Here is a 9,653-nt window from a genome sequence, read left to right as displayed (position 1 = left end):
CTGGAGCAGCAGCAAGCAAGAAATGGTAGCTGAATCATCAACTGAAGCTGAGTATGTATCTGCAGCAAAAGTGTGCAGAAAACTAAAATGGATACTGCAACTAATGCAAAGACTTTGGGCTAGAGGAACCCAAATTGGTACACCTCTTCAAAGACAACAAAGGTTGCATAAAATTTGCACAGATGGAGAAGATCAACCAAGAATGAAACACATGAATATGAAGCATCACCCAGGAAGAAACATGCCAGAAGAAGGGCTTGTTGAGTTGGAATACTATCATACAGATGAAATGATTGTAGACACACTCACCAAGCCACTTTCTTGAGAAAAGTTTGAATGACTATGTAAGAAGATGAATCTTGTGGACTTTGTACACCAGACCTTGAGAAGGAGTGTTCCTAAATAAACCTTTATCTACTCTTTAGTCAGGTTGTGCATTGTTGCTGTATTAATTACCCTGCCAACGTATCAGAGGCTACTAGCCATGGTGACTGAGGGGAATCTTCATGTCCAGAGGTACTAAACCTCTGAATCCCAGAGCCAGGAGGCAACATCAGGAGAAGGTCTTGGTCTCCATGCCCTGTTGTTGGTTCTCCAGAGCAACTGGTTGGCCACTGTGGGAGACAGGATGCTGGACTAGATGCACCACTGGTCTGATCCAGCAGGGATCTTCTTACGTTCCTATAATGCGTGCCTGTCTAGTGCCAGCTAACCATTGATAGTATGTGTATATGGATGTGTGTGTGCACCTGTGTGCATGTGTGTATATAAAAATACTTAATTGTTTTTAATGTTTGATTTAAATTCAAATTAAATATGTGTGTGTTATGACAATATAGAATGGGTAAGAAAATTAATTAATAAAAAATGTAACATAGTTTTCAAAAGCTTAACCAGAATCACAAATTGATCATCCTGTATTTTAAAAATCTTATATCTTTTGTAGGAAATGCTTGTACTTTGGGCCTAATCCTACTGCAGTTGGGCAATAATATTACACTGCTGTTTCTTTTTTTTCTTTTCTTTTACAAAACTCCAAGCCAGCAATTTAGTGGCAGGCAGGATGCCTTTCCAAAAGAACTGCTGGGTGTGATTTCGTATAATAGAGCCTCAGCTGTGCAGTGTTGCACAGCCTCAGCTGTTGGATCTGATGGGGGCATCATGATGTGTTCAGAGAGCTGATTCTGCATCACTGTCCTTAATTCGTGTCCAGTAGCACTTTAGACTTGTCAACAGGTAGGATTCTGAGTTGACCTGTTTAGGTCATTCGGGTGCTGAATTCTGTAGGAAACATACACTAAGTGCAGTTTCAGGTGGACAGCCATGTTGATTTGCAGGAGAAGAGCAAGATTACAGTAGCACCTTAAAGACCAATAGGATTCTCAAGGTATAAGCTTTTGAGAGTCAAAGCTCCCTTCATCAGATACAGGTATTATATAGCATTCGGCCCCCTCTACTACCTAAACTGGTCAACTTAGAATTCCACTTCCATCTATGCAATGGGGCTGACTTCCAGGACAGTGTCACAATGCCATCCTAAGCAGCACTTCACTGTTAGGGTGGCATTGTCAGTCAGTCTTGGCTGTTGCCTTCCTTAATGATGACTAATGTAGGATATATTGCTAGAGGAATAATTTCTTGTAAGCACTGATCATACCTGAAATACCCAATTGCATAAAACTAACAAAGAAGTCAGCTGATTGCGATCATTGTACCCAGTTATCGCCCTGTCTCTCATCTACCCTTCCTAGGCAAAGTAACTGAGAGAGCAGTAGTGGACCAACTCCAGGTCTTCATGGATAACTCATCTGCTCTAGATCCTTTTCACTTTGGTTTCATAGTGGGCTATGAGAAGAAGACAGCTCTGGTGGCTTTAGTTGACAAACTCTGTCTAAATGTTGACAAAAGGTCAGGCCTTCTTGTTGCTCCTACTGGATTTATCTGCTGCCTTTGACACAGTGGACCATGCCATCTTGTTGAGGCACCTGGAGGCAGAAGAAGGCAACAGGAGTTCTGCATTGGACTGGTTCAAATCACTGGTTCAAATCATTCCTCATGGACTGGACCCAAAGAATTGCTATCATCACTGTGGGACCTATCCAGTGGGGTCCCTCAGGGTGCAATCCTATCCCCCATACTCTTCAATCTTTATGTAAAGCCCTTAGGCCAAATCATTCATAGTTTTGGAGTTGGCTATAATCAAAATTCAAATGATACACAGCTCCATCCGTCCGTCCGTCCGTCTGTCATCTATATACACACACACTCTTATCCAGATCTCCTGGTGATGCAGCAGAGGTCCTAAATCTGTGCCTGGCTGCTGTGGTTAAATGGTTAAGAGTGAATAAATTGAAACTAAACCCTGGAAAGACAGAAACTATGCTGACTGGGAAAGTGGAGGGATTGAAGGACATTATGCCCCCCACTTTCAGTGGGGTTCAGCCGACCCTTGCTGACTCATGTAAGAGCCTCAGGGTTATACTAGACCTAACATTATGCTGGAGAAGCAGGTTAATGCACTTGGGAAAAAATGCTTTCTTCCAATTCAGCCTAGCTTGAAAAATGCCCCCTTACATTGATACAGCTGATCTGGATCCATGCCACGGTGATATTGAGACTAGATCACTGTAATGCACTGTACGTTGGTCTTCCCTCAACATTAACTTGGAAACTTAGCCAGTTGGGTGTAGTGATTAAGAGTGGCGGACTCTAATCTGGAGAACCAGGTTTGATTCCCCACTCCTCCACATGCAGCCAGCTGAGCTATTCTCTCAAGAGCAGTTCACTCAGAGCTCTCTCAGTCCCATCTACCTCACAGGGTGTCTGTTGTGGGAAGAGGAAGAGAAGGAGATTGTAAGCCACTCGGAGACGCCAAGTGAAGGGCGGGGTATAAACCTAGCTTTTCTTCTTCTTCCATTTGGTGTAGAATGCCACAGCTTGGCTGATTTGGGGAGCTTGATGGCGCATGCATATTACTCCCATTCTGTTGTCACTTTGCTGGCTGCCCATCAGTTAGGCTCAATTTTAAGTATTGGTTATCACATGCAAAGCCCATCATGGCCTTGGACCCTCATATCTGTCTGCAAGCCCATCTCTCTTATGCTCTGCCTATGCTCTGTTCGTCTGAGCAGGGCCTTCTGCAGGTGCCAAACTGCAAATGGGCACCATCAACAACTGCCCCCTGCCTTGTGGAATACTTTGCCTGAGGAAGTCAGGAAGGCTCTCATTCTCCTGGCTTTCTGCAAACTATGCGAAACAGAATTATTCAAGAGGGCTTTTCTACACAGGCAATAGGTTAGCACTGTAAAAAAAACCCGATTCATAAAGTTACTTGGACAAATTATTACGATTCGTAAAGTTGCTTGGACATATTATTAGGGACTGTGGTCTATACTACTGTGTGGGTCCTACTCTGTAATTTTGCATCATTTTCATGGAGGATAAGTCTATGTATGGCTACTAGTCATGGTGACTGAGGGGACCCTCCACCTTCAGAGGCACTAAGCCTCTGAATTCCAGAGCCAGGAGGCAATATCAAGGGAAGGCCTCTATGTTGGCCCTCCAGAGGAACTGGTTGGCCACTGTGTGAGACAGGATGCTGGACCGGATAGACGATTGATCTGATCCAGCAGGGCTCTTCTTGTGTTCTTATCATTTAACGTGTCATGTTAACACTTCGCTTGGTTTCAATTATGTTTTTTAGATTTCTGCTTGGTTCTACAGTCCAAATCCTGTTTCACTGTTTATTGAATGGTCTATCCTGTTGATTATATTGACTCATTCTGTGTAATCTGCCATGAGTCCCATTGAGAAAGGCAGACTATAAATAATGTAAATAAATAAAATCTATCACAATTGGACCTCTGCTTCTGGTCGAAAGTTATTTGGGGACAAACCAGAATGCCACCAAATGTATGCCTAACAGCGCCATCCTAAGCAAGAGGTATACCTTAAGTCCACTGAAGTCAATTAGCATAGAAGGGTTAACTGCTTAGGATGGCACTCTAAATGTTTAAACAGTAGCATTGTTTCATTGCATATCCATATACCTGTAGTGTCTCTGAGTGGTAGCTTCAGTGGGTCTTTTCTTAAAAAGAAATCTGGAAACTAAAATACAGATCAGCAGTAAGGTGTAAAAACCAAGCTGAACATTGCAGAATATCTGCTGACCAAAATCAAATGTTGTTTACTCCCTCTGCTGGTTTTATACCAACACCTCTTTATATTCTCTTATATTTTTAAAAGAAATCTTATTAAACAAATTACTAGTTGGAACTTAGTTCAAACACTGATGATTAATTTTTTTCATGACACTGCATTGGCCTCTTGTGGACAAAATTGAGATAGCAACATTCGGAGCTGCTGAGACCTCTGCTATGCGAAGTTAATATTGTGAGGATATTAACCGAATGGAATGCGCAAAAGAGGAAGAAGAATGCTGGCTTTGTTGTTATGTTGCAAATCCTGGGAAGGAGGCCAAGGACAAACACATTCTTTTTTAAAGTTCATCTCCCCCCCCCCCCCCCCACCACAACAACGTCTCCCCCCCCCCCCCCCCCCCAAAACAGCAACAACTGTCTGCAGAGCATGTTCTTTTTCTGTGCAATGCAACGGAAGTAAATTTGTGATGTTAATCTCTGAAGAATATCTAAAATATTTCCTGATGTTATAACTCATTGGGCCAGAATAATACAAAAGTAGACATGTCTTGGGCAAAACCAGAACTTGTTCCAAACTATGCGTTTGCAGTCCTTTTGATTTTGCATGCACAGCTTTAGGTTTCCAAGTTAGTACTATTATTGTTAATCATTTATAGGTAATGTCTAAAAAAGAGAGAGAGATAATTTCTTTTATATATATTTTAATAAGGTATGGTGGGTGGTTTTTTTTGCCTTTCATAGGGGGAAAAACCCTCAAAACATAAAAATGTAACAGCTGTCTGTCTGTCTGGAACCATCTAACCCAGTATTATGTTGCCATCGGTGGTAAGCCAACTGTCTCTGGCAAGCTTACAAAAAGTATATCTAGAAACACCCCTCCTTTGCAGTTGTGTTCAACACTCAGTATTCATAGGTACAGGATCTGGTAATATTTTTATTGGGTTATATACTTTTGGGTTTTATTGATTTGTTTTTAATGGCTGTTAATTTTTAATGATTTTTAAGTTTTTATGATTTTATCTTGCTTTATTTTAGCAGCCTCCTAAAGAGGGTCCCTGAAGAGGTGGCAAGTAGTGTTTTTAAATAAATAAATAAATAAATAAAAACATGCAAGTCCTATTTAGGAACCATGGAAAAGGCATATGGAACAACATAAGATCACCAGATGAGCTGTAGACTGTAGATGCAATTCTAAAGACACTTTCCTAGGAGTAAGATCCCTTGAATAACATGGGACTTAGCTTCTAAGGACTGATTCCCTGTATCACGTCCTGTGTAATTATCAGTTTATATGAATAATTTGAACAGCATTAATTTACACAGGCTTTTTGTTGAATTGGGGGGGGGGTTGGCTCCCCGTTTTCAAGCTTTATTTTGTTTTTTGTTTTTTTTACTTTATAAATAGTTACCGTTGGTTACAATGGTTGCATTTTATTTAAGTTAGTTGGTGCTGTTTATTTTAGCACCTTTTAAAATCACAGATTGGCTGTTGTCTGTTTTAATATCTTGCTCTTTTGCTGCTATTCAGCTACTTCTCTTAAGAGGTTTTAAAATATTTTTATTGCTGTTATTTATTTATCTGTTAAAAGTGGTTGTTTTGCTACTGTTTTTAAGGATTTTTGAAAGCTGCCTTGGGACATTTGGATAGAGAATCCAGCCTAGAAGCCAGACATATCAATAAACAAATAAAATCATGCACATGCATAAGTGATCCAGACAACAATCTTAAGTAGGTCTGTAGAAGCCACCTGAGGGATTTTCTATGGAGTTTACTCCCAGGAAAGTATTTTCAAGGTTGCACTGACAGAGATGCTGACCACAAACCATGTTGTGCTTATAGTTATAGGGCTAGGTACAGTTACAAGAATACAAATACTTTCTGTTGCATGCAGGCACACATTGATATAAAGCCTGTCTTTCCCCATGTCAATACTTTTGCAAGCCTTGCCTGACAAAAGATTACGTTTCTGTTTGTGAGTATTTAAGGTGTAATGTATATACATGCGTGTGCCATTTATATTTAATGAGATATGCATTTTTAATCCATATTCTTGTATCTGATACCAAGTACAAAACGTCTTGTTAGGGGAGAAACAGTGAATGCAGATGCGTATTGGAGGTCTTCAGAGAGAAAACCCAGAGAGAGAGGATGGGAAAAAGAAATGCGGGGGGGGGGAGTGCTCTTAAAAGGGCCAGAATGAAGAACAAGAGGGGGGTTATGGGCGATGCAAGAGCTGGGACAGTGGACAAGGTGCTACAGGGCTTGTACCCATACAGAAATATTGTTATGTATTTGTTAAATCGGTTACTTGACAAAGACTCAGAGAGTGATTTCAGCAAAAGATCAGCTTTATTCAGCCGCTCATAACTCAACTCCAAACAGATCAACATGAATAGCCAGAACAGCTTTAGCATCGAAGCTGTTCCACTTTTAAACTCTCCCGGCTAATGTAGCCATGCCTACTATACAAATACCAACCTATGAGGTTGCAGGGATAAAGTCCAATCACAATAGTTCCCACTCTTGGACTGGCTGTTGGTGATTGGTCGGCTCTTCCTGGCCTACCAATTACATTTGAGGGATTAGGATCCTAGCCCAGGATGAAGCTTGACATGGTGATTCAATGACTGTGTTCACATACATACATGGGTCAGATTGAATACACCACAGTATTTTCTCAGACATTGGAACTACAGATCACTCTGCTGTAGAGGGGGGTATAAATTGGTAAGGTTCTTGCCCTGTTTAAGAACTGCATGGTATTATTACATATGCTTCTCCCACTCAGGGGTCATTTCCTGCAGGAGCGCACAGGAGCGGAGCTTCGGCAGTAAAGAGCACAGGGGGTGGGCATATGCAACAAGCCCCACTCCCTGCTCCCAGCAGCCCTCAGTCAGATCAAGAAGCAGCCAGGTAAGTTGCAGAGCTCCCCATGGCCCCCCAGTCCAAAACAGCCCAGTGGCACCTTTAAGACCAAGTTTTATTCAGGTACAAGCTCTTCCTCCTCTGTGAGGACAGATCTGCACTTTCCACCCCCCCCCAATAACTAGCAATCCAAAACAGTCCAGTGGTGCCTGAGCGGTGGTTGTTGCCTTCTGACATATGCAAATAAGTTATGCTAATTAGTTATGCTAATGAGCTCCTGCACCACATTTTCTATGAAATGACCCCTGCTCCCACTACTTAGATTGTGTCTGCATGTCATGAAAACTGCTGACAACAAAGATAGGTCTCAAACAGATCAAAGAAAAAAATGGCATCGCCGTTCATGTGACTGACAAGTCATGAATTAAGCCTCCTATAAAATAGGGAGTAAGGGGGAGAAAGCCAATTTGATAATCCAGCTGAGATTGCTTCTCCATCATTCAAAGAGAAGTGTTCCGTGTGAGTAGTCAAACACAGCAAATACTTATTGTCTTGTTTGTTTTTCCCAGTTTTGTTGCCGTTTCACTATTATATCCCAAGAGTTGCCTATGCTAATCTAAAACCATCAATTCATAATCTCATTAGTCATGCAATAAAACATCAATGTGTATAAAAATAACATATATAGAAAAGGAGGAGACAATATAAAAAACAGATAGTAAAGCCATTCAAAAAGCCTGGCAAAATTTAAAAGGGATTATCTGCTCTTGTTCAAGAGTGCAGATCCAGCTGCCTTACTTTAGGAGAAAAAGCAGGATGCACCAACAGGCGCACACTGACAGTCTTGCTTCCCTAGGCAGTGGGGCCCATAGATAGGGCCTCATTAATTGAGCACAGTTCTTAGGGGTGAGTGGAGGTGTTATACAGGAAAAGATGTTCCCTCAAATATCTTGGGCCCAAGCCCGCTGGAATTTTCAGGGTCAAGATCAACACCTTGAATTTAGCCTGAAAACTGTCAGAGCCCTCACAGGATTTAGTCATTCTCATGAGACCTGGCGACTGGCCATTAAAATTACAGCTTCCTTTGTAGTAGCACATCAGTTGTAGATAGGGTTGCCTCCCACTAATCATCTCTAGTGCTCGCTGCCATCCTGAGTGGTGGCAGGAGAAATATTTGTTATTTTTTTGAGAAATAAAATTTAAACCCGCCAGTGTCCTCTGTGCTCACATGTCACTTCTAGGTACAATCCAGAAGTGTAATAAACAAAATATTTATTTCTCTTTCTCCCCCCCCCTTTTTTGGAATTTTTAATTCTATTATTTAGTTATGCAAGAAATACATATAGCCATACATTAACAAAACATAAGAAACAGGGAAAAACAAAAAAGACAACTACAAATCACATAATTTTTTTTTAATTACAAGAAAAAATAAATATAAATATTTACAATTATTGTTATATTGTTTGTTTTACAGTTTTACTAAGATGTTTTTGCAGCTTTGTTGACTGTAGATGCATTACTTATTAGGTGGATGAAAAGTTGTTGAGTGTAGACTGGGAAAATATATAAATGGATTCTGAACAGCATAAAACGCATCTAGACAGCTGATATTTTGCTAATCTAATTTAACAAATCATTTTTTACAACTAAACTATATTCCACAAATACTCATTTTTCATATCAGTTGTAATTCTTGTTGTGAATTTCCGATATTGAGATATGATAGATCTTGCCGCTACTAAGAATATAAATTCTTAAAGATCTTTGTGTTCTTATTGTCCTCTGTAGATGATTCCCTGGAAGGCCAGATAATGAAACTGAAGCTCAAATACTTTGGCCACCAAATGAGAAGGTAGCACTCAATGGAGAAGACCCTGATGCTGGGAAAGATTGAAGGTCAAAGAAGACGGGGATGGCAAAGGATGAGATGGTTAGACAGTGTCATCGATGCAACGAACATGAAATTGAGCCAACTTCAGAGGACGGCGGAAGACAGGAGGGCCTGGCGGGAGCTGGTCCATGGGGTCGCGAAGAGTTGGACTCGACTGTGCGACTGAACAACAACAAATGATTTAACAAAGTCATGTTTTCAGGTGTCAGATTTAATTTCAATTTTTGTTATCGTATATCAGCTTTTTTTGAAGCTCTACCAGATATGGAAATATGTACCTATGGTGTTTTTTTAAAGGGGTTTTCAAAGCATGGTGCCCAGTCCTGTAGTGTCACTAAGATCTATATATCTAATAGCCAAGTTGCCCCCTCTGTGCGGATATCTAAATCCGCACATCGGGGGCACCTGGGGGGCAGGGAGATTTTCCTGCACACGTGGTGCAATGCCCAGGTGTGCAGAAAAATATTAAAAGTTGAAAAAAAATATTTAAATTAGGTAAAAAGTAAAAATTAAATGAGCATTCCCTGCGCATGCGCAGAGAATGCTCTGGGAACTGGCGGGCCGGCGGCTGGAAGGCACTGAGGCCTCGCTGCCGGAGCCGAGGTGGGTTGGGGGAAGGAGATTGGCCGGGCCGAAGACAGGGAGGGGGGAGGAGATTGGGAGGCCCGAGTGGCCGGAAGCCACTCGGACCTCGCCGCCAGAGTGGGGGGGGGGAGGGGGGCCGGGGGGGCCT

This window comes from Gekko japonicus, unplaced genomic scaffold, assembly GCF_001447785.1.
Source record: "Gekko japonicus isolate JY-2015 unplaced genomic scaffold, Gekko_japonicus_V1.1 scaffold844, whole genome shotgun sequence".
In the NCBI taxonomy this organism is placed as follows: Eukaryota; Metazoa; Chordata; class Lepidosauria; order Squamata; family Gekkonidae; genus Gekko; species Gekko japonicus.
Note: the sequence above shows the minus strand (reverse complement) of the source record.